Here is a 25,503-nt window from a genome sequence, read left to right as displayed (position 1 = left end):
TACTACTGCCCGCCTTGGCCAGACCTCAGCACGTGGCAAAAGGTTCTCCGAAATGTGGATCAGGCACAAACACTGTGCCTCGGAACGGAGAGCAGCATGCAGAGGCTCTTCTCTCCGTCTCCGCACAGCCACTTCCGTCCACCTTTTCAGGAAGAATATTGAAAGAGAAGAACAAGATAGAAATCATCATGCCAACCGCATGGCACTTCAGAGGGCTGTGAGAAGAGAGGCCACTGTCTGCTCATTTCTGAGAAAATCTCTCACTGCTCACTCATGTTCCTATGCCCTTTCTCTTTCTTCACAAAAGAAAGCGAGTCAGGCTGGTGCTAGTGGGAGGGGCAGGCCCACGCTGGCCGTCCCCCCACGGTCACAACCATGCCCTGTGGGCAGGACACACAGGCCGAGCCGGACTCCGGAAAGTCTACCACAGCAGCAGACTGGGAGTGGAACCTGACCGGTGACGGGCGCCAGCGGTGAGCGTACTGGGTTTTCCTTCTTTGTCCCTTCGCTTTGTCCTGAAAGCAGGGAGTCCCAGACCCACTACGTGAGCAGGATGGAATAACTCAGAGAGAATCCCCCGCTTTCTGGCCTGAGAACGTGGAAAGGGGCCTGTCAGAGCGAGAGTGTTGGGGGCACTGCCGGGACCCGTCCCTCTTTTTCTGTCCTGGCCTTGCTCCGAGGCCAGCTCCTGCCGTGGAGCGGCAGCCTCTGCTGTGTCATAAGCTCTAAAAGGCCGAGAAAAATCTGTCTGTACTGGGGACCTGGGAAAGGGGGACCCTATGCTCCAGAGGATTTGGGGGAATCCTGCTTATTTTTTTACTTTTTTTTGTCCTGTTTCTTTGCCCTATAAACCACTGTAGTTATGTGAAACTGCAATATGGTACATGAGGGAGGGGGGGACCCAAGACTGTGAGCAAAACCAGAACTTTCTAGCCAAAGGACCAGGGAAAGGCAGCGGGAGAGGTCAAAGAGAAGCCCCGCTGACGGTGAGCTGACAGCAGTCCCGGCCTGGGGGGGAGGGGGCTGTCCCAGGCCCTGCAGGTGTTAACTGGCCTCTCCCCACCAGATTCCAGTCACTCCACAGTCAGGACAATCGAAGTTGTCACCACATGTCCTCTGTCAGGAAACTCCCCTCTGGTTGAAAACCACTGATTTAAACAGAACTTAGCACCTCACAACATAATATTCAATGCACTCAGGACACAACCAAAAATGATTATAATCCGTGTACTAAAACCAAGGAAATCTGACCAATTCTCCAAGGTAGAGACGAACGACCCATGCCAACTTTGAGACGACAGATGTTTTAAATCTACGACAAAGACTTTAGAGCACGGAGAAAGCCGTGCTCGGGGAGATGAAGGTGAGCACTCCGGAAGCTAAGGGCGAAACAGATGTCTGGGCAGAGAAGTAGAAACTATCAAACAGAACCAAATAAAAACTTTAGAACTGAAAAACAACATGTCAGACATAAAACAAAAAATCATAAGGAAGCTTCAAGAGTACAATGCAAATAACAAAAGAGATCAGGGAACACCGATTATTTCATCAGAAGAACAGATAGAGAAAAAAAATAGGGGGAAAAAAAGGACAGAAACCTACGGTACAGAAACGTATGGGACAACATCAACCTCCCGACAAAGAAAACTCGCAGAAAATTTCACTGGCAAACTCCACCAAGTACTTAAGGGAGAAATAAAACCAATTGTACACACTGCTTCCTGAAAAGGCAACACTTTACAACTCATTTTATGAGTCCAGCATTCCTCTGAGGTCAACACCAGACAAAGATATTACAATAAAAGAAAGAATGGACCCACATCTCTCATGAACATAGATGCAAAAATCCCCAACAGAATATTGGCGAATAGAATCGGAAGGCCGACTGATATATGAAAATCAACCAACGGGATTCGCTTCATCAGCGGTCCACGGTCACAGCTACAGACATACAGGAGGGATTCAACGGAATTCAATATCCATTCATGATAAAATAAAAAAATAAAAACTGTCAGACCAACAGGGATTCCCCAGCCTGATTCAGGGCATCTACAGAAGAACGAAAGCTACCACCCACTCAGGGGCCACGCCTGCGTGATTTCTCCCTGAGAGCCGCACGAGGCAGGCAGGTGGTCCCCCGCCGCTCCCCTCCCAGTACCACACTGCTGGTCCTGACATTCAGCCCAGTAAGGTAAGATACACAAATAAAAGGTATACGCAACAGAAAGGCAGAAATAACTGTCGTTGTTTTGCACAGCACATGACTGTCCACCTGCCAAATTCCGAGTGTTCTTTAAAAAAAAAAGAAACTCCTAAAACGAGTGAGTTTGGCATGAGTAGTGTTAGTAACAGGAGAGACACACAGATCAAGGGAACAGAACAGAGAGTCCAACCGTCCCTCAAAATTAAACGCAATGGGTTTCTGACCAACTTTCACATTCAAAGGCTCATCTTTTCAACAAACGACGCTTGACAAGTTGGACACAACAGCGAGCCTCGTACACGTGCGAGACACTTTATGTGGTGCAGGAAAACAAACTCAAGTGGGTCAAGGCCTGAGTGTACCACGTGGCCCTGTGGAGATTTCAAATGGTAAGTAAGACAAAACCTTTGACGCTGGTTTGGGCAATTAGGTTTCAAACATGACACCAAAAGCATAATCTATAAAAGAGGAAAATAAATTAGATTTCAGCAAAATTTTTAAAAAGCAAACAAAAAGCTTTTGCTCTGTATAGACACTTCAGAGAATTAAAACCCAAGCCACAGACTAGGAGCAAATATTTGCAAATCACAAATCTGACAAAATACTGACATCCAGAACATTTAAAACTTCTCTAAACTCAACAATAAGGAAACACACAACTTGAGTTTTTGAAATGGACACACATTTGAACACCTACTTCACCAAAGAAGCTGCATGGACAGAGAATATCCACGTGACAGGACACTCAACACCATTGGTCAGCAGGGAAATGCACACTAAAGCCACGGTCAGACACGTATGGATACCAACCAGAGTGGGTGGGATTCACATGATGGGCGCATGCGTGTTGGCAGGGAGGTGGGTCACTCAGTCTGCTGGTGGGGACACAGGATGGTAAAATCACCTTGGCAGCTGTTTAGCAGTTTGTCATCAAGTTACACACACACTCACCACGACGTAGAACCCTCGAGACAGGAGTCACGCACGCTCATGTCACATGTCACCGCTGGACACGTTCCCAGCTTTATCCTCACTCACCACAACAAACACCCCACACTCCGTGGACAGGTGGAGGGGTAAGCGGTAGCACGGCCACGCAGGGGCCTGCTTCTCACACGCAGACACGGTGGGCCTCACACGTACCCTGCGATGTGGAAGGTGCTGGGCTGAGGCGGCCCAGTGTGGGAGTGCGGGAAAGGCCACGTGTGGGCAGAGGGTGCTGGGCAGGGCTTCTGAGCACAGGGGCGGTGCGAGGTCCCCTGGGGGATGACGGCTTCTGCCTCTTGAGTGTGCTGCTGGGTACACAACTATGCGTTTTTCAGGAACTCAGAGACTGTCCACTACAGAAAGTGCATGCACGCATGAAAACTAGACTTTTTAAAGGAGAAAACACATTTTAAGATGCCCACAGATGGGCAGCAATATATTGGCTAAAGAAGTCCAAAGAGAGGAAATCCTGGGCATTCAAATGGTCGTGGAGGGGCTCTTGGATGGGCGAAACTTGGGTCCCTACAAGATGGGGCCTGTGGAGGGGAGAAGTCTGTGTGTGGGTGGGCCAGCATGAGACAGGCACTGAGCAGATGGCTGGGGTGGAAGTGTGCACGCGGACACGTGGAGCCGAGGCTGGCTTTGGGCAGGACTGGAAGGCGTGAAGGGTGGGCTCTCACCTGACCTCTGTGCCCAGCAGTCAGTTCTCTACTCCCCGCAAACCTCAGCGTGCTGCCCTCACTGGAGGGGGCTCCACACACTGTCTTCCCAAGACCGAGGGGCATTTGGGGACAGATTCAGCGGTAGATGCAATATTCGGAAAAGGCTCCTGCCCAGTACATTGTCCACTGTGTGCTGAGCTAACATGGCCTCCTTAGAGGAGCCCGATTCTCTATTCCTACCCGCAGACCAGATTCTGGGGACGCAGCCGAGGGCCTGCCCTGGGGCCCCAGCCACCCCTCCGCCGTGCTCGTCAGTCACAGGCTCGGCCCTGGGAAGGGCCTTAAGCAGGAGAGTCATCTGTCTGAAAAGCTTTCCTACCTTTCGGAAGACTGGGCCTGAGTATATTGTGCACCATGTTGCTCAAAGTCCGCTCTAGAAGAATTTAGTTATGAGAACAAGTTCATTTTTGCAAGTGAATCTATTTTTCTTTTGCGTTTTCTTTTTTCCCTCTGTTGTCATCTAAAGACTAAATTTCTAGTCTGAAAGGTAAACATAAGCATGTGTCATTATTCCTCTAAGCAAGTGGGCCCTTCCTGCACAGAGAACAGACATACCAGGCGAAGAAAAGAGAACAAAGCGTGAATGCCACCCAGCCACACTCGGACCCAGGAGGGCAACCCCAGCCCGGGGACCTGCGCTGTAGCAGGTGGGTGTTCAGGTCTGAGCTGCAAGTGAAGGGCCCCGCTCAGCCCTCGACCGGGTGGGAGGGAGCTGCCAGTGCAGCGTCAGGTTAGGGGTGCAGAAGCAGGCCTGGCCCAGGCTCGTCTCATGCTGCTGACTGGATGCCACGAGGCCCCGGCCCGGCCCATCAGTCCTCACGAGCAAACAGCTAAGTGTACAGACACCTGTGACCAAATGCACAGCTGTGATACAATCAAGGCGTGGCGCCCTGCTGAAGTCACAACCCTCCCTTGGCTGACCCCACATCCTGAGGACTGAGGGGCTTGGTTACAGTGGGCAGCGGGGAGGGAAGGCTCCGGGAAACCAGCCTCGGAAGGAACTGCCCCAAGGCCTCCCAAATGCCCACCTTTCAGGACAGGGGAGGAGGACACAGTTTATGCCCAAGAGTGTGGAAAAGTCCCATGTCCACATGGACCTTCTCCGCTCCTCAGTCCCAGTCACCCTACCGCGTACTATGACTTGTTCTATAAGCCACGTCACACACCTGTAGATGGAACAGAAATAAAAGACAGAAAAACAGGAGAGGTGGGGAGGTGTCAGCCTTCCCCAGAAGCTAAAAATAACTGATAATTTGCAGGGAAAAGACCCAACTTTTCTGCCAGATGCCAACGTATTTGAAAGCATTTGCAGGAGTGTGGCGCATTTCAGCAGCTCGTGGAAGCTTTACTCACCTCTGCTCTCCCCTCAGCAAGGTCTCCACTCTGCATGGTGTCACTTTGTGAAGAAAACTATTACTGGCCTCTGGGGATAGGAAGTGCCAGAAAAAATGACCTCACATTAAAAGGAAAATACCACCAACCCTCACCAATGTGTCTCAGAACTCAGCCCTCCTCTGACTACACACACAGGTCTGACTTTAGAACATTTCGACGTTATTTAAAAGCAATTTCCTTTGGCTTAGGCACCCTTAGCCCTGCCTGCTGTCAGACGACCAGACCAGACACTCACGCACACACTGTCCCCGCCTCGGGGCACCTTTCCGATGATCAGCAGGCTCAGTGTGAGCTCAAGCGTGACGGATCTCAGGAAAAAGCAGGCGGCAAACCCCTCGGGTAGGATGGGCCGTGGGAACGAAGGACTAAGCCCTTCCACCCACAGACCCCTCGACTCACACAATGCCATCTGAGCGCCCTTGAAGTACAGGCGCCTCACTTGTTGCTGCAGCTCAGGGGGCCCGCAGCTCAATTTGTGGCAGGAGGTGAGCTGGACGCCACTGCAATCTCCAGAGTCCACCCTGCATGTCCAGGCTCTATTTCCTGGCTGGTTCCAAGGCAGCAAAGAAGCATTCTTTTGCTTTTATAACAAGAAAAAAAATTAGTTTACACAGAAGGAAAGAAATAAATTCGACTTCTGTCTTCCTTGCAGAAGGAAGGTCCAGGGGAAGGTGCTATTTACAAGAGAACCATTTACATTACGCAGCACGCAGGTGCGGTGGTGGTGACTGTAACAGGGGGCATGGATCCATGACCAGGATGGCTATGGGCCGGGGCGCAGCGGACGGACCATCTCAAGAGCGCCGACTTGGCTGCCTTGTACGAGTTCCTGATTTCAATAACGTAGACGGCAGACAGATATGTAAAAGTGACGGTTTATTGAACTTAGTTTATTTGCTTTTTCTGAGTCTTGGCCATAATCACCAATGTCAATTACCAGTGTTTTGCAGATGGGAGCAGGAGGTGCTAGGATGAAATTCTGACTAATGAAGCCTGAATTCTGGTGCATTTTTATTATTACGGAAGTAATTGGGGTGAGTACCTTCTTGGGAGAGAAGGTCCCAGGTCCAAGTTTAGATGGGTCTATTCTCTGACGTCTCCTTCTCCAGCCCTTCGCTTCCTCTTCCATTCCGCCCTTCACCTATTTCCCCTCTAATCCTACAGAACGCGCAAGACTAAGCCATTTACCCAGTAGTACCACAGCCCCCTAAAGAGGTGTGATAACATGGTGCTAACGTTTCCTGATCTGAGCTCCTGTGTCCCTCTATCGCTGTGTCACAGACACAACAGCTGGACATTCAGCTGGACATCGCCACGCTGGAGGTCCCGTCGCCACCCGCCATTCTTCTGGGGCATCTCGCAACTCCGTGCACCGAACCCCTATTTTTTCCCAAGCACATGCCGGCGTTATTTCTAGCTCCACATTCTCCCCAGATCTCCTTGTTTGCCTCTCTGCTAATCAACATCACTCACCTTGTTTGAAACCCTTGCTACCGTATTTGCCGGCGTATAAGACGACTGGGCGTATAAGACGACCCCCTAACATTTCCACTCAAAATACAGAGTTTGTTATATACTCGCCGTATAAGACTACCCCCTCTTCCGCACACCTTCCACACACCAAATAACTTTCAGTTTAAAATTTGCATCATACTTCTTTCTTTTGGCTGGTGCCATGATAGGGATGATAGGGGTTTGACTGGTCGACATTTTCTATGCTGTACTGTACGATGGTGCAGTATTGTGGTTGGCTGTTGGCTGTATACAAAGCCTGATTTGATTGGTCCCTGCTCCCTGTTTGCCCGCCCTGTCACTATAGCAGTCTGGTCCACCCTTGCATCAGCATCTCCCTGGGACCTCACTAGTGCGCAAGTGCGAGCTCTTCAACATTCTAACAGGCACCATGATAGCGCAAAATCGCGAATCTTCAATGCATATGTAAAGAAATATACGGTAACCCGAATTTACCACACTCGCAAAATCGCACACAGCCGACCATACACCCAGTATGGTATCGCGATTCGCGATTTTGCGCTATCATACTGGGTGTATGCTCGGCTGTGTGCGATTTTGCGAGTGTGGTAAAATCGCATAACAGCAAAATCGCATAACAGCCGAGCATACACCCAGCAGCGCTGCTGATGCCTGAACGGTATGTGGAATGAAGTGGGCGGGCATCGGGAGGCCACTATGGCACGGGGCAAGCACTATGGGCAGTCTATCTGAAGTGTACCTGGCGTATAAGACGACCCCCCCACTTGGAGGCATATTTTTGGGGGCCAAAAAATCGTCTTATACGCCGGCAAATACGGTATATTATTTCTATTTCAATTCTACCTGGGATTACACTACCTGTTCACCAGTCTGTCTCTGCCACTGAGTGTCAGAGAAAAAACAGTGCTGGAAAGTAAAGGGAAAAAAAACACAGATTTTATTCAGGAGTAAAAGAGGAGGAAAGAGCCATCGGGACAGACGCAGGCTCAGCCCTGAACACAGCGTGGGCAGGTGGAACGCAGACCCGGAGAGCAGTGGGCTCAGTGCGTGGAAAACCAGAGGGGGCACAGCAGAGGTCAGGGCATTGGGGTAAAGAACCCAGCAGGGTGTTGCTGAAAGCAAGCCAGACATCACCTGGGCGAGGGTGGGGGTGAGGAGCTCAGTCAGACATGGAGGACGCAGGATTCGGACTAAATAACTTAGCAGGATTCTTGCTCAAACTGTACACGGCAGAGATGAACACGGGAGCCTGCACAGACTCTGGTGAGGAGAGAATCCCTCACTAAGGACGGGGACTGTCATTCTCTTCTGTACCGCCCGCCCCCAGGCCTGGCCCAGCGCCTGCACAGGCGGCCTGCCCCCCACGAGTCTATGAGAGCAGGCTGGGAGCGGTCAGTGCTGGTGCTTTGTCCCTCGGCCTCATGGCTCTGTTTAGTCTCCCCAGTGAGCAGGACCTGCACACCCACTTCCTCTCGGACCCAAGGCAGCTCTTCTCAGAGTGATGCCCGTGCTGCTCGAGGTGAAGAAGTAACAGCACTACCTTGGGGACGCTAACGAGGGTGGGGGTGCAGAGACAGCGTGGAGGGGCCCCATGCAGGAGAACAGAGGGGAACAGAACTACTGAGCCAAAGGAAGTCGTGTTTAAACATGCCCCCTGCCCCGGGATGGAGGCGAGTACTCGGTGCGAATCCCTATGCCTGCTAGTATGTAGAACAACTAAGCACAGATCAAAGCGAACCCATCACAGTGGAAACTGGAGGGAGAGCGCGGGTGGTTTCAATCTGGACATGAATTCTGCTCCAGCTGCCAGGGGGCCACTACACACCTGACTTCCGAGGAACCCAATCCGAGTTGTTTTCATGACACGCAATATAAAAAGCTCCAGGTGGCTGTTCTGCGAGAGTTACGGGCAGGAGAGACCCACAGCAGCTATGGGTAATGACAGGCCTTCATCATGGGCTGCGCGTCCCAGCGGGCTTCCCTGCCCGTCTGACGGCAGCAACGGCAGCAGGAAGGGCAATAACAACAACGCAGCTCACCCTTGAACAACACGGGTTTGAACAGCATGGGTCCACTTACACGCAAATCTTTTTCAATAACCACAGACACCGTTTTCGATCCATAGCTGGGAGCTGGGAGTCAGTCCTCAGACTGACTGTATGGAGGGCCGACTGTCTACACTCATCTATGCAACAGTACACAGGGGACGTAAGCATCTGTGGATTTTGGTGTCCACAGGGGACCTTGGCACTGACCCCCTGTGGATAGTGAGGGAAAACTTCAGTTTTTGAGGTGATAAAAATTATACACAGACTGGAATTTCTGGGCAAGATGGCGAAGAAAACACTGTGCTCACCTCCTGTGCTCACCTCCTCCCATGACCACATCGATTACAACTAAACCAAGAACAACCATCACTGAGAATCACTTGAAGTCTAGCTGAACCAAAGCCCTACAACTATGGACACACAGGAGAAGCCACCTCCAGACTAGGAGGAGGGGCAGAGACGCCGAACGGGCTGGTCCCACACCCACGTGGGACCATTAAAAATCAGGAGGGACATCTTGGCTGAGGAGGTCCCTCCCGGAGGAGCGAGGCTCCCAGCCCCACCGCAGCCCAGGGTGCCAGTGCCGGGGAGAGAGGTCCCCATACCTTCCGGCTGTGAAAACCAGCAGAGACTGTGACTCACACGAGGGCAGCTGGGGCCCCAGGCGCTCCTCCTAACAGGCCCGCGCACGGACTCACCTGCTGACGGACGCACTCGCTCTGGGCTCCAGCGCTGGGGCAGCGGCTCGAAATATGCCAGGAACATACGGGGAGGACCTGATTGTCTGGCTTCAGGGTGACGGCAGGAGGGGCAGCTTTCTCCCGTCGGAGGGGCGGGCAGGAGCTGTGGGCTCTCTGTTGAGCCCTCCCCCTCACTACGTGCAGACGCAGCACGCACGCAGACAGCACACCTGAGTCTCCATCACACCTGAGCCTCCATCACACTGGCTATCACCTTGCACCTGCCCCGCCCCAATCCCCTGAGACCACGCCCTGCCCAGCTTTCGGGCACAGCCAGGCCGCTTCCAGTGACTTTTCCAGACAAATGGCCTGTGTTGGCTCATGCTGCAGACTTCCCTAAAATCCCTCAAAGGTTCACAAACCCCCAAACAAGCAGCATCTGGCTTCAGTGTGCCCCGTACCTCTCACTGAGCTGCCTCAGGCCCGGCACTAGCAGGAACTGAGCTCAGTCCGAAGCTTAGCCTCTCCCAGGCATCTCCAAGCACAGCAAGGGTGGTGGCCATCTGTGCATTGCTTTGTGGTCATGCCGGGTGGCACAGGGCAGGGCACAGGATGTGACTGACCTTGCCCTGCAGCAGGTCCCCTCCCAGGAGACTCCACGACTGGCAGGCCCAGTGGCCAGGTTTGGACTGGGCCAGAGCATCACCTGGCCACCTCTGAGGACAAAACATACAAATGACATACTGGGCAGGCACCAGAGCCCTGCTAAAGTGAATCCTGCTCTGTAGGGTCAGCCCCTGCACCACGGCTCCTCCACTGTAGTCACGGCCAGTCCTCACAGCCAGTCAGCCTGAGGGTCAGTCCCTCCCAGGGAGGTGCAAACAGCAACCAAGGCTCAACTACAACAGGAGGAAACACACCCCACATATAAGGGACACACCTGGAGCACCCCTGACTCTGGTGACCAGGGAGATTGCACCACTGGGTCCCACAGCACACCTAGAACATAAGGCCACTCTACTAAGGCTGGAAGACATAGCAGCTCTTCCGAATACACAGAAACAAACACAGGGAGGCAGCCAAAATGGGGAGACAAAGAAACATGTCCAATGAAAGAACAGAACAAAGCTCCAGAAAAAGAACCAAACAAAATGGAGACAAACAACCTACCAGATGCAGAGTTCCAAACACTGGTTATACGGATGCAGTGATCTCAGGGAGAACTTCAACAAAGAGACAGGAAACAAAAATGGAAATAGAAAACATAAAAAGGGGCAACTCAGAAATGAAGACTACAATAACTGAATGACGAATACATTAGAGAGAATCAACAGTAGGTTAGATGAAGCAGAGGATCGAATCAGCCATTTGGAAGGTAAAATAGCAGAAAACACCCAATCCAAACAGCAAAAAGAAAAAGAAATTTTGAAAAAGGATCGCTTAAAGGGCTCTGGGAGAACATCAAGTGTACCAACATTTGCATCATAGAGGTACCAGAAGGAGAAGAGAGAGAGCAAGGAATTGAAAACCTATTTGAAGAAATAATGACAGAAAACTTCCCTAATCAGTTGAAGGAAATAGATATAAAAGCCTGGGAAGCACAGAGAGTCCCAAACAAGATGAACCCAAACAGGCCCACACCGAGACACATCATAGTTAAAATGGCAAAGGTTACAGACAAAGAGAGAATCTTAAAAGCAGCAAGAAAAGTATTTAGTTACCTACAATATAAGATTGTCGGCTGATTTCTCAACAGAAATTTTGCAGGTCAGGTGGCATTGGCAGGGAATATTCAAAGTGATGAAAAGCAAGGACCTGTAACCAAGGATACTCTACCCAGCACTGGTATCAGTTAGAATTGAAGGACAGATAAAGAGATTCCCAGACAAGGAAAAGCTGAAGGAGTTCATCACCTCCAAACCAGTATTACAAGGAATCTTAGAGGGATTTCTTTAAGATGGAAACAAAAACTAAGGTCAAAAATTTGAATAATGTAATAAAATAGCTACATATCTATCAACAATTACTTCAGTGTAAATGGATTAAATGCGCCAATCAAAAGTCATAGAAGGGTTGAATGGATAAGAAACAAGACCCTTACACATGCTGCCTACAAGAGACTCACTTCAGATTGAAAGACACACAGACTGAAAGTAATGAGATGGAAAAAGATATTTCATGAAAAGGGAAACAAAGAAACAAACAAACAAAAAGCTGGGTAGCAAAACTTATACCAGACAAAATAGGCTTTAAAACAAAGGCAATAAAATGAGACAAAGAAGAATCCAGAAATCCCACTGCTAGGTGTTTATCCAAAGAAACCCAAAATGCTACTTAGAGGAGATATGCGCATCCATATGTTCATTGCAGCATTGTTTACAATGGCCAAGATGTGGAGGCAGCCTGGGTGTCCACTGATGGACGAACGGATAAAGAGGAGGTGGTGCATATATACTATGGAATATTGCTCAGCCAGGGAAGGGCATGGGTTCTTGCCATCTGCGGTGACATGGATGGACCTGGAGGGTATTGTGCTGAGCGGAGTGTCAAACAGAGAAAGACAGATACAATGTGATTTTGCTTATCTGTGGAATCTAAAGAACAAAATAAACAAACACATAACAACAAAAAATTATACACAGATTTTCAACTTCGAGGAAGGTCGGCATTTTCAAGGGTCAGCTGCTCTGTATGGTGGTAACTTGTGAAACAGCTGCCACTTCTGGAGGTTCTGCAGTGGGAAAGGCACGATATTCTTGTCATAAAGTATAAGATTGAACCTGAGAACACAATTATGTAAGTAGGTATTATCCCTACTTTACAAATGAAGAAACTGCGGCACCCAGAAGATTTGCTGCTGAGACGCCGACAGTAAGTGGCAGATACAAACCCCGATCCCGGGTCTGACTCTGGACCGCAGCCCTGCAAGGTATGTAAACAGCGGACTCCCACAGTGACCATGACTGGTGGACCCAGCAAATTTCATCCTCCCAACGCCAGTGAAGAAACACGCTTAGATGAGTCACATCCCGAGGACATGGAGTACGTGACCCAAAAGCCCACTTCTAACTCCTAATCCAGTTCTCTTCCCCATCATCCCCTCTCGTGGCATGGGCTCCGGGCACTTTTGTCCTGCAGAGGACCACACAGAGGACTGCCGCTTTCTGAACTGATATGTGTCTTATGCGTAAGGAGCAGGAAGGCTTAAAGGTCAAGATTTAGAAAATGGCAAATGGATACCAAATGGAACGTCTCCTCTTTGCAGGTTGGTCTGTCAGCTACTTTGGCCACTGGCTGGGGACACAGTCTGAAGGACAGGGTCAAAGAGCTTGACAGAAGGGGCTCAGGCACACTGGAGGGTGCCGTGCTGCCTGACCGCCAGCCACACCTTGCTGCGTGGTGATTTCAGAGGTCATTTAACTGGCCAGCCTCCGTCCACATCCTGACAGGGTGGCTGCTCTCCAGTAACCCATGACAGATCCCACCTGTACTGCAAAATGTCATTTCTGGAACCACAACTTGCTCTTGGCTCTGTTGGATTTTTAAGCACGTTCAGTCTGTTCCCTTATAAGACTACTCCAAAAAGCTGAAGTTCAAATAATGGTGCAACTCACCTTAATCTCTCTCCAGTTCCATCACACCAGACATGCTGACTACTTCAAGAGGAGCACACATTAACAGCTGTTAAAAAGGTTGCCTGAAGGTCACAGGGATTTACCCCCCAAGCAGGATGATGACGGCCTGACTGTCATGAAGACAGCAGCTGCACCCCCCAAAAACCCCCCCTGTTCCCCTTCAGATGGGTCTGCACTGACTTCTGGGCATGGATGTCCAACAGGTGCTTGCGGGGCAGGTAAGCTCGTCCTAATTCCCAGGGCCTGGGCTCCAAGGTCAGCCCTGGAACCTCCCTGATGGTGCAGGGGTGGAGGAGCCAGAATGGGGCAGACCTACGGGCTCTTCTCTCGCTTCCTCTCCCAGGGTCTCTGGGAGGATACGGGGCTTCCAGACCCAGGTTCTGCACCTCAGATATGAATGCCCTCACTGACATCCCTCCTTTTTTTTTTTTTATAATGCAAACAAAGATTTATTTGTACGAACAATGAGAATTAGGATACTAGATAAGAAGCAAAGCAATCTTCTGTTAAATGGAGAAGATCAAATTTTTCAGTAACTGACTTTGGGACATACAACAATGGGAAGGCTTGCTGTGTTGCCTTCAGATGTGTTTGCCTTTTAAACAAACACTAAACTGGGAGCTCTTCCGGGGCAGGGCAGGTTTTACTGGCTTTATATCCATAGTAGTTAGCATAGCACCTGAAGCCCAATACGTGTTTGAAGGAATGGCTTCAAGTGCTACGTCACCATGATGCTTTGTGACAGGCCACACACACTCTGCCCTGAACTCCTGCCATAGACCCAGCCATAAGAATAAGTCTAGGGCCGGCCCGGTGGCTCAGGCGGTTAGAGCTCCGTGCTCCTAATGCCGAAGATCTGTGGGTTCGATTCCCACATGGGCCAGTGGGCTCTCAACCACAAGGTTGCCAGTTCGATTCCTCAACTCCCACAAGGGATGGTGGGCTGTGCCCCCTGCAACTAACAACAGCAACTGGACCTGGAGCTGAGCTGCGCCCTCCACAACTAAGACTGAAAGGATAACAACTTGACTTGGAAAAAGTCCTGGAAGTACAGACTGTTCCCCCAATAAAGTCCTGTTCCCCGTCCCCAATAAAAAATCTTAAAAAAAAGAAGAAGTCTAACTGCTGTCATTGTTTAACAGTATTCTCCTGAAATTTATTAGTTTTGTATGAGACACAGATCCTCTTTGGATTAAGTCGATTTATTCACTTACAACAACATTGGGTCGAGGTCCATGGAGTGAGCACTAGATTCAGAGAATTCAAAGGTGAAGGTGAGATGCCAACATGAAGAAAAAGGAAAGGTCTCACATAAGCAACCTGACTTTACCCCTAAAGAAACTAAAAAAGAACAAACTGAGCGCAACGTTAGCAGAATGAAGGAAACAATGAAGATTAGAGCAGAAATAAATGAAATAGAAACCAGGAAAATGCTAGAAAAGATCAATGAAACTAAGAGTTGGTTTATTGAAAGATGAATTAAATTGGCAAACCAAGAAAAGAGAAGACTAACTAAGCTAGACTAACCAAGAAAAGAGAAGACTCCAATAAATAGAATCACACAGGAGAAAGGAGACTTACCACTGAGGCCACACGGCACGACATGACACTACAATTCGCAGCATCCAACAAATTCAGTACCTGAAAGAAACGGAGGCACTCCTAGAAGCATACGCTCTACGAAGACAGAATTACGGAAAAAATAGACAGATGAACAGCCAAGTAAGAACACTGACTCAGTCATCAAAAACCTCGCAGCAAAAAGCGCCTCAGGACCAGATGGTTTCACTGGTGAATTCTACCAAACAAATACGAATTATCAGCAACCCTTCTCAAACTCTTCTGAAAGCTGAAGAGGAGGGAACACCCCCAAACACATATGAGGCCAACATCACCCTGATAGCAAAGCCAGACAATGACACCACAAAAGAAAATGACAGACCGATAGCCCTGATGAATATAGATGTAAAACTCCTCAATAAAATACTAGCAAACCAAATTCTCCAGCACATGGAAAGGGTCACACGCCAGGACAACTGGGGTTTTCCCCTGGAAGCAAGCATGGTTCAACCTGTGCAATCAATAAACGTGATACCCCACATTAACAGAATAGAAGATAAAAATCGTGGTGATCTCAATAGACGGAGAACAAGCATCTGACAAGAGTCAACACCCTTTCATGATAAAACTCTCAACAAGTCAGGCACGTCATTAACACATCTCAGCAAAGTCAGTAAGTTCTGGAGACGACAGCCAGCACAGTGCTCAGCTGACAGTTACACGGTGGCCTCCGACTTGGCTCCGGGTTAAGTGGTCTCACCACACGCACAGAATAATACCAAGGGCAGGAGGAAACTGGGAGGGAACGGCCATTTATGGCCTTGACGGGAGGGGTGATGGTTTCACGGTGTACACTTCTCCCCAAATCCGCCGAGCTGTGTACCTTTAAAATGTACACTTTTTACACGGCAAAGAGAGATGAGCATAAACCAAGCTGTCTTCTTCCATGTTTTGGTCTCAAACCTCTGAGTATCAGCCAAGAAGTGAGCTAATTATTTTAAATTTGACAAATTAGAAATGAGATACAAGTCCAAACCCACTGGACTCAGGCAGCCCCACGCACAGCCCTGCACAGCTTGTGCCACACGCAGACTCTCGGGCAGCACGAGCCCGTCCTGGTGCAGGAGGAGGGGGCCTGGCTGCCCAGCTAGTCAGCTCTGCATCCCCTGCCACCCTTGTCCCTCCCCAGGGTAATATGAGGGGCTGGGCACCATGAGCTCCCACGTGCCCGCCAGTCAAGAACCTGTGTGTGTGTGTTGCAGAGGGTCCCTCCTGGGAGAAACGCGACGGGGAGTGGGCAGTACACAGGCGCTCAGTGCACACCATGCCGAGAACACAGCAGGAAATCAGGAGGAAGCTGCCTCTGTCCACCCACCACACTGGCTGAGTCAGAGCTGTCAGTTCTCAGCCCCAGGGGACCAGCGGACCGAGGCGGCTCAGAGCCCACGTCTGCCCACATGCACACACCACAGGGCACCTGCGTGTAACACACACACATCACAGTGCTCCTGAGTGTAACACACACGTCGCAGGGCACCCGCGTGTAACACACACACATCACAGGGAACCCGCGTGTAACACACGCACATCACAGGGCACCCACGTGTAACACACACATCACAGGGCACCCACGTGTAACACACACACATCACAGTGCTCCTGAGTGTAACACACACGTCGCAGGGCACCCGCGTGTAACACACACACATCACAGGGCACCCACGTGTAACACACACATCACAGGATGTCTTCAGGTAACAGACACACCACAGGGCACCCGTGTGTAACACACACACATCACAGTGCTCCTGAGTGTAACACACACATCACAGGGCACCCGCGTGTAACACACACACATCACAGGGCACCCACGTGTAACATACACATCACAGGGCACCCGCGTGTAACACACACACATCACAGTGCTCCTGAGTGTAACACACATCACAGGGCACCCACGTGTAACACACACACGTCACAGGGCACCCGCGTGTAACACACACACATCACAGGGCACCCGCGTGTAACACACACACATCACAGTGCTCCTGAGTGTAACACACACACCACAGGGCACCCGCGTGTAACACACACACATCACAGTGCTCCTGAGTGTAACACACACATCACAGGGCACCCGCGTGTAAAACACACACATCACAGTGCTCCTGAGTGTAACACACACATCACAGGGCACCCGCGTGTAAAACACACACATCACAGTGCTCCTGAGTGTAACACACACATCACAGGGCACCCGCGTGTAAAACACACACATCACAGTGCTCCTGAGTGTAACACACACATCACAGGGCACCCGCGTGTAACACACACACATCACAGGGCACCCACGTGTAACATACACATCACAGGGCACCCGCGTGTAACACACACACATCACAGTGCTCCTGAGTGTAACACACACATCACAGGGCACCCGCGTGTAACACACACACATCACAGTGCTCCTGAGTGTAACACACACGTCACAGGGCACCCGCGTGTAACACACACACATCACAGGGCACCCGCGTGTAACACACACACATCACAGTGCTCCTGAGTGTAACACACACACCACAGGGCACCCGCGTGTAACACACACACATCACAGTGCTCCTGAGTGTAACACACACATCACAGGGCACCCGCGTGTAAAACACACACATCACAGTGCTCCTGAGTGTAACACACACATCACAGGGCACCCGCGTGTAAAACACACACATCACAGTGCTCCTGAGTGTAACACACACATCACAGTGCTCCTGAGTGTACACACACATCACAGGATGTCTGCAGGTAACAGACACACCACAGGGCACCTGCGTGTAACACACACACATCACAGTGCTCCTGAGTGTAACACACACATCACAGGGCACCCGCGTGTAAAACACACACATCACAGTGCTCCTGAGTGTACACACACATCACAGGATGTCTGCAGGTAACAGACACACCACAGGGCACCCGCGTGTAACACACGCACATCACAGGGCACCCACGTGTAACATACACATCACAGGGCACCCACGTGTAACACACACACATCACAGTGCTCCTGAGTGTAACACACACGTCGCAGGGCACCCGCGTGTAACACACACACATCACAGGGCACCCACGTGTAACACACACATCACAGGATGTCTGCAGGTAACAGACACACCACAGGGCACCCGTGTGTAACACACACACATCACAGTGCTCCTGAGTGTAACACACACATCACAGGGCACCCACGTGTAACACACACACATCACAGTGCTCCTGAGTGTAACACACATGTCACAGGGCACCCACGTGTAACACACACACACCACAGGGCACCTGCGTGTAACACACACATCACAGTGCTCCTGAGTGTAACACACATGTCACAGGGCACCCGCGTGTAACACAGGCACATCACAGTGCTCCTGAGTGTAACACACACATCACAGGGCACCCGCGTGTAACACACACACATCACAGTGCTCCTGAGTGTAACACACACATCACAGGGCACCCACGTGTAACACACACACATCACAGTGCTCCTGAGTGTAACACACATGTCACAGGGCACCCACGTGTAACACACACACACCACAGGGCACCTGCGTGTAACACACACATCACAGTGCTCCTGAGTGTAACACACATGTCACAGGGCACCCGCGTGTAACACAGGCACATCACAGTGCTCCTGAGTGTAACACACACATCACAGGGCACCCGCGTGTAACACACACACATCACAGGGCACCCACGTGTAACACACACATCACAGGGCACCCACGTGTAACACACACACATCACAGTGCTCCTGAGTGTAACACACACATCACAGGATGTCTGCAGGTAACAGACACACCACAGGGTGCCCGTGTGTAACACACAGTACAGGGCTCCCACGTGCAGCACGCACTCATCACATCACAGGTACCACCTGCGCCCTCCAGCGCTCGCGTTAATTTCCCTGCTGTCTTCAGCCTCAGGGACCGAATCCACCTGCTCTTCCACAGCAGGCTCCCCCAAGAGAGAGCTCCCAGCTCCCAGGTCTCGGCCTGGGAGGTCTCGGCTCCCAGGTGTGTGTTCTGGAGGAGCCCTAGGGAAGGGTGCTCGGGCTCGGCATACCCCGAGGCCCACGTGGGGATGTGTGTGTCTTCATGTGTCCTGGGAACTGTTAAGAGGCAAGGCTGTGGGAAACGCAGGCAGTGGGGAGGCTGTGGTCGGCCGCCAGGCTGCCTTCCAGCCTCTGCCTGGACCTTCCCAAGTGGGATGTGGCAGCTCTGAGTCTCAGGGCCCTGCCCCCTCCTCAACTACCAAGTGAGAAAACTGGTACCTCCCTGGGTGCCAGAAGCTGCAGAAAAACCGGTGCTGCAGCTCGGCCAGCGCCGTGCCCGCGGTGGGGACCAGAGCCCAGCAAGCGCAGCCCCTCCAAACGCGTCCCCTCGCTGTGACCTGACTGGATGCTTCTCCTCTCAGGAGCCCTCACGGTGACAACCATCTGGACGGACACACTCTGTGTCAAACAAGACGCCTCCTGTGAGGAGCCCGGCGCATTGGGCTGCAGCCCGCAGCTCTCGGCAGGTGTCAGGAGGGTGCTACTGTACGTAGGTTTGCCTGCCTGCCCGCTGCGCTGCTGGGGGCAGCTGCAAAGGTGTCCGGAGCTACAGGACCGGGCATCCTGCCCGCACGCCACACGGTCCCCACGGCCGAGGGCCTTCCCGGGAGGGCCCTGGGCGCCCAGCCTCCTAAAGCTGCCAAGAGCCAGGCAGTGACTTGGGGCCGTTGTCACCTAAGACGTCAACGATGACGATGTGTGACAAACGCTCCTGGCAGGCTGATCCCTGAGAGCTGGAGGCTGCACTCCAACACAGAATCCCTCCCTTCGCCGGGAGACCCATGGAGCTACTTTTTTCCTGGTCTCTGGTACGCGGGCGGTGACCAGCTCCTCCGGTGGGAGCCCAGGACGACTTCGTCAGGCTCAGCGAGCCCCTCCACCACCACGCAGCACAATTTAAACGACAGCAAATGACAATACGAGGACGATCCCCACATAACCGTTTTCCACACGCTTGTTAAGCAGTAAGACACAACAGGGCATGAATTATTATGTGATAATTCATACCTAGAAGCCATTTTAGACACAAAAGTCGAAGGATTCATCATTATCATATATTCAGTTCTATTTTTCTTTTTCACGCTATAAAAAATCATGTCTAAAGCTCCTAAAACCATCATAGCTACATCAAAAAGTGAATTGGGCTATCAACTTCGACAGTTAAAAAAAAACAGCTGCTGAGGAGGAAAAACTCTTATGAGTTCTTCACTTTAGGTTTGGGTTCTGTTACCGGAAGAGGATGAGAAAATATCCTGTTTCTTATTAAAGCGAAAAAAAAAAAAACCCAGCAGAGAAGGCAGCTGCCAGTAAAAGGCCTGCGAGGGCCTGGGTGCCTCGGGGCCTGACCTCTGGAGCTGTGGGTGCCCGGGCACGAGGGAGCTGAGGCGGCACTATTTGAGGCGCTGGTGCAAACCAAATACCCCTCGCGCCCCTGTTCTGGGCCACCGCCGACCCGGGTCACCCTGGCTCCGAGGCCAGGCTCATCTCGCAGGAAGGAGCCCCAACTGTGTGCTGAGGACGCTGCCATCAATGCGAACGCCCCAGTCTGTCCCGTGGCGCAGCTGCCTTTCCAGACGAGGGATGTCAGCGAGCAGAGGAGCATCGCAACGCCCTTGGAGGGCAGGCACCACAGGACAGAACAACCAGCACGGCACTGACACCATGGACCCCACTGCACCGCCGTCCCGCTGCTCAGGTGGGGCGTGGGCACTCACTAACCGCCAGGATCTCGGGTGCACCCCGATGTCCAGGCCCCCCACCGCTGCCGCACAAACCTGGTGGTCACCTCATTGAGGCTAAGTGACACCTGAGCCCTCAGCCACAGAATGAAGGGGCTGCTGCTGTCCCGGGCCTCAGCCCTCCCCACGTAGCCAGCGGCCGGCACACAAGGCGCAGCTAGGCCCTGCGTGGCCTTTGTCGTCTCTCAGGACACAAGCAAGGACGTGTGTCCTGTGCACGTGGCAGCTGGATGAGCTGCTGGAACCAGGGGCTTTCACACTGGTGTTGGGGTGGGGGGGGGAAAGGGCTCAGTTCCGCTCCTGTTCCAGTAGCCTGGCTGCACGTGGCGCCTCCTGTCCCCCTAATTGAGAAGGTCAGGGACAAAGGGACAGCAGTGACAGCTTGGTGCCCCCACGTGGTGCCCACTGTCCTTGAGAAGGGGCCGAACAGGCTGTGCAGGAGTCTGTGGCTCCTGGAGGCCCCCAGGCCATGGCCCGCTGCCCACAGACCCTTCCTGGAAAGCTAACGATGGCCCCGGGCCAGCTGGAGGGAGGTGCTTGTTATCATGGACGTCCACGAGGGGCCAGGTGGGGGACTAATTAGCTGGGCAGAGAGCAGTGATGCTGGAGAAATGGGTTCAAAGTCACACCCGCCTCACGGAGGACCCCTCCCCACTCAGCCAGGGACAAGGCCCCTTTGACCCGGTGAGGCCCCTGAGGTACAGAGAAGCACCTGGGCTCACACACGGCACTGCTGATGCTGACACTCAGCCGTGAGCCCGCCCTCCACGGCCCGTCAGGACAGCAGACAGCCTCGTCCTCCTCCTCTCCAGACAGAGTCACAGATGCCCCAGCACCCTCCCCACCCCCACCCCAATATCCACCCTCACTGAGGGGCTTGGTAACCTGAAAAGAGCTTATGGGAGGGAGGGAGACACAGGTCAGATCTGCATTTACAAGGTTGCTCTGAGCCAAAGATGAAGGATGAGAGCAGAGGGGGCGGAGATGGTGGCAGCAGGGGACTGCAGGGCACTGGGGACGGGACAGATGAGAAGGAGCTGGGCCCCGGGGGGGGGGGGGGAAGGAGGGGAAGGGTTTCTCAGTGAGACACAGCTCAGGGACGAGAGGAGGCTCCTCAGTGTGCTCAGAGGACGACCTGGGGGCCTGGGACCAGCCACATCCAGCCACGAGTGGACCCCGGGCCTGGGGCTCGCATGGGCACAACGAGCCCGAAGGCCGGGACTCACCAGCACTGACCGGACTCGAGTCTGCGTGACGCTCACGCATTCACTCATCTGTTCAGCACTGGACGTGCCGGGTGCCCGGACAGCAGGATCCAAAGAAACCAGGTATTTACCCAGAGATGAAAGCTTAGGTCCACACGGATACCTGCACACGGCGCTTACGGCAGCTCACTCACCATCGCCAGAGGCTGGAAGCAGGCCAGACGTCCTCCGGAAGGTGATGGACAAACTGATCCAGGCAGACAGTGGACTGTCAGTCAGCTCTAAAAAGAAACAATGTGTCAAGTCATGGTGCACACAACTAAGTGAAAGGAGCCGGTCTGAACAGGCAACATACTGTACAATTCCAACCGCAGGAGTTTCTGGAAAAGGCGGAACCATGGAGACAGTAAAGAGACTGCCAAGGTTCGGGGCAGGGCGGCACTGGCGGAGCACAGGTCACCTGCGGGCCGGTGAGGCTGCTCCGCGTGTCGTGATGACAGAGAGCATCGCTACCCGTTTGTCCCAAGCCACCCAGTGCACACCACCCGGTGCCACTAACGCTGGACTCGAGGTTATAACACTGTATGGAAACCGCTCATCACTTGCAACGAACTAACCACATGGAGGGAGGGGAACCACGGAGAACAGGAGGGCGGAGCAAACTACAACCGTGCTTCCTGCTCCATTTTTCCATAAACCCCAACCTGCTTAACAATGTTGTAATGCGCTTTTTAAAAGTTTATTAATTTAAAAAAGCCAGACTTTAAAAAAAGTGTATTAGTTTTTTTAAATGCCAGACACAAACACCAAAACTTGTATAAAGGAGGGTGGCCCTGGTTCCTGCCCCGGGAGGTGGGCCTCAGGGAAGCAGAGGCGCTGTGCCATGTCCCTGCCCCCGGGCACCTCACAGGGGAGGGCCGGTCCCTGCCGTGGTGTGTGGGGCGCAGAGAAGCGTGCGCTCCAGGATACAGGCCCCACATCACGCCCCGGGACAGCCCTGCTCAGAGCCAGGCGGGCGGCTCCCCAGCCCCACTTCCTGCACGCTCACGGCCACTTCACCGGCCAAGCACAGGGACTCGTGAAGCCTCAGCAGGAGTGGGTGCCTCCCTGCAGCCATGTCTGCCCCCAAGTGGGGTGCCCGGGGTCTATGCCGGCCACTGTTTCCAGGCCCCCGAGGAGGATGAGCTCCGGCTTTCCCCTCAGACACGCAGAGGTACACCGCCGGCTTGCCAGACGTCGAGCAGGTTCCGGGTGGGTGTGCACGATGCTTCCAAACGCCTGCAGTAGTGGCCTCGCCCAGCTCGGCGTCCAGCTCGCAAAATAGACATGGAGCGGCCTGTGGGTTTCAGACAGAGCTCACCTCCACGTTGATTGCTGTGAGGAAACTATCCTGTCCACATCGAGCCCTACTGCTAAAAAGATGGACAATTTTAACCGAGATACAGCTGATGCCATGGTAGCGGTCATCTTCGTCCCTGACCACACACCTTAAGACTCAGGTGGACGTGAGGCCCGGGCAGGGCATGGGTCACAGCCCACACGCGGTGTTGCCGGAGAGCCGTGATGGCGGGACCACAGGCTTCAGAGCACGTGGCTCGCCGACTCTCGGTGGGCTTATTACAGCTTTGGCCAACAGGTCACAAAGTGACGCTGTGACTCCGGTCCCAGAGCACTGAGTGACCAGGAAAGAAGTCCGCTACCCTGAGGAAGCCCAGTCACACACGGGGCCGCGTGTGGGGCAGTGCTGCTGAGGCTCCGGTGACAGCGACACCAGCCACACCGTTCCCGCCCCGCCCAGACACAGCCGCTTCCCAGGACGGAGCTGCCCACGGTGCTGTCCCACAGGACCCACAGGCGGGAACGCCTGCCCCACCAGGTCTGGAACACAGCCAGCCTGTGAAACAAACAGCGCTGCCTCATCACTTACGGCGGCGACCGAAGCTCAGACTTGGGGCTTGTCCAACAGGCCACCGCTCGCACCCCGGTCTCCGTTTGAACCTGGCATGTTCATGGGCACAAGGCCCAGCCCCGCACACAGACGCCCTTTCCAGGCTCCCCGTTTGCCCCAGAGCCGTGGAGACTCAGCTCCAGGCCTCCGCTCGGCCGGGAGTCCTCCAGAACTGCTCCTGCTCTGGAGACACTTGGCCTTGACCACCTTTGATGGCAGCTGATTACTACAGGCCTCAAGTGTCCCAGTTATTTTCTGAATTAAGCATCAAAGCAGCCCCAAAGCCAGGCCCCGCAGGGCGAGCCCCTCTGTTCTGCAGGCCCAGCGCTGACATTTACAAAACAATGTGCACTGCGGAACGTGGCCGGGCCAGGACAGGCTGTTCTAACAAGCAGAGGGCGGACGCCCTGGCCTTGGGGGATTCTCACAAAGGGCACGTCCCTCACTCACCAGGCTGGGCCACTGTCTTGCGTGGAGCTGCCAGGCGTGTGCAGGGAGAACCAGGAACTACTGGCCGTGCCTGATGGTCCATCACTGGTGGTGACAGGCTCCCGAATTACGCAGGGGGAAGGCAGCTGTTAACCCCGTGTGGGCCGGCGACCAGCAGGGGCTCGGGCTGTGGGAGCTGGTTCTCCTCAGGCTTCCATTCTCGGTCCTGTCTCCTCCACGTGGCCACCCTCTCTGGGGCTAGGGATGCATTGTGTCCCCACAAATGCGTGTGTAAAAGCCTAACCCCCAGGCGACGGTATTAGGAGTGGGGCCTCCTGGGAGGGGATGAGGTCCTGAGGCTGCAGCCCCGTGACAGGACGTGTGACGAGATTAGTGTCCGTATAAGAAGGGCCACCAGGGAGCTGGCTCCCTCTCTCCCTGTGAAGACACAGCCAGGAAGAAGCTCTCACCAGCACCCAGTGCTGCTGGCTCCGGGATCTGGACTTGCAGCTCCAGTCTGATCTGCGTGACGTTCACGCTGCCCCGTCTGTGGTCCTTGTCACAGCCGCCGAGCTGCCAAAGGCACAGAAGGCTCATCCTGTGCGTCCCAGCCACCTGGGTGCTGACGAGTGCACAGGGTCTCTGGGCCCTCCCTGTCCAGCTGCCTCCCGCTGTCCCCACCTGAGGCCTCGCCGGCAGCACAAACTTACTGCACCTGCAACTGAGTTAACAGTCCCTGCTCTGCAACCCAGGCAACGACCGCCCCAAATCAGACTCCTCTCTCCTGCACCCTGTCCAGTCCCGTGAGAACTCCCCACGTCCATCGCTCGGGCCTGCGCCTGCTAGCGGCCTTTCCAAGGCGAGTCTTGTGTCGTCCCTTCTCTGCGTCCTGTCGCTGCCACTCTCCCCTCCCCCACTGGTTCACAGGCAGGGCAGCAGGACTGCAGGAGCTTCTGAACCAGCAGTGGTCGCGCCTCCCCCTCTCCGCCCGCCCTCGCTGCCCCCCGGCCCCCTTCTGCCCCACAAACTCTCACCTCTGAAAAAAATAAGCAAAACCCAGGATGTGCCATAGAAAACAGCACACAGACACCCCAGGGAAGACAGCCGCCGGCCATTCAGAATGAGTCATGTTTTAGACCAGGGCTGTCCAAACTGCGGCCCGCAATCCATTGTTAATTGGCCCGCAGCAAATTCCAACAACATATTTAATTTACTTAAATAAACCAGGTGAGGCAATACTTACTTCACCTCGAGTGAGTGGCCCGGCTCTTTGTGTATTTTACCGCATATGGCCCTTGGTGAAAACCGTTGAAAGAAGTTTGGACGCCCCTGTTTTAGACTGAAGCC

The sequence above is a fragment of the Rhinolophus hipposideros genome, assembly GCF_964194185.1.
Source record: "Rhinolophus hipposideros genome assembly, chromosome: 12".
In the NCBI taxonomy this organism is placed as follows: Eukaryota; Metazoa; Chordata; class Mammalia; order Chiroptera; family Rhinolophidae; genus Rhinolophus; species Rhinolophus hipposideros.
This window is presented reverse-complemented; position numbering follows the sequence as displayed.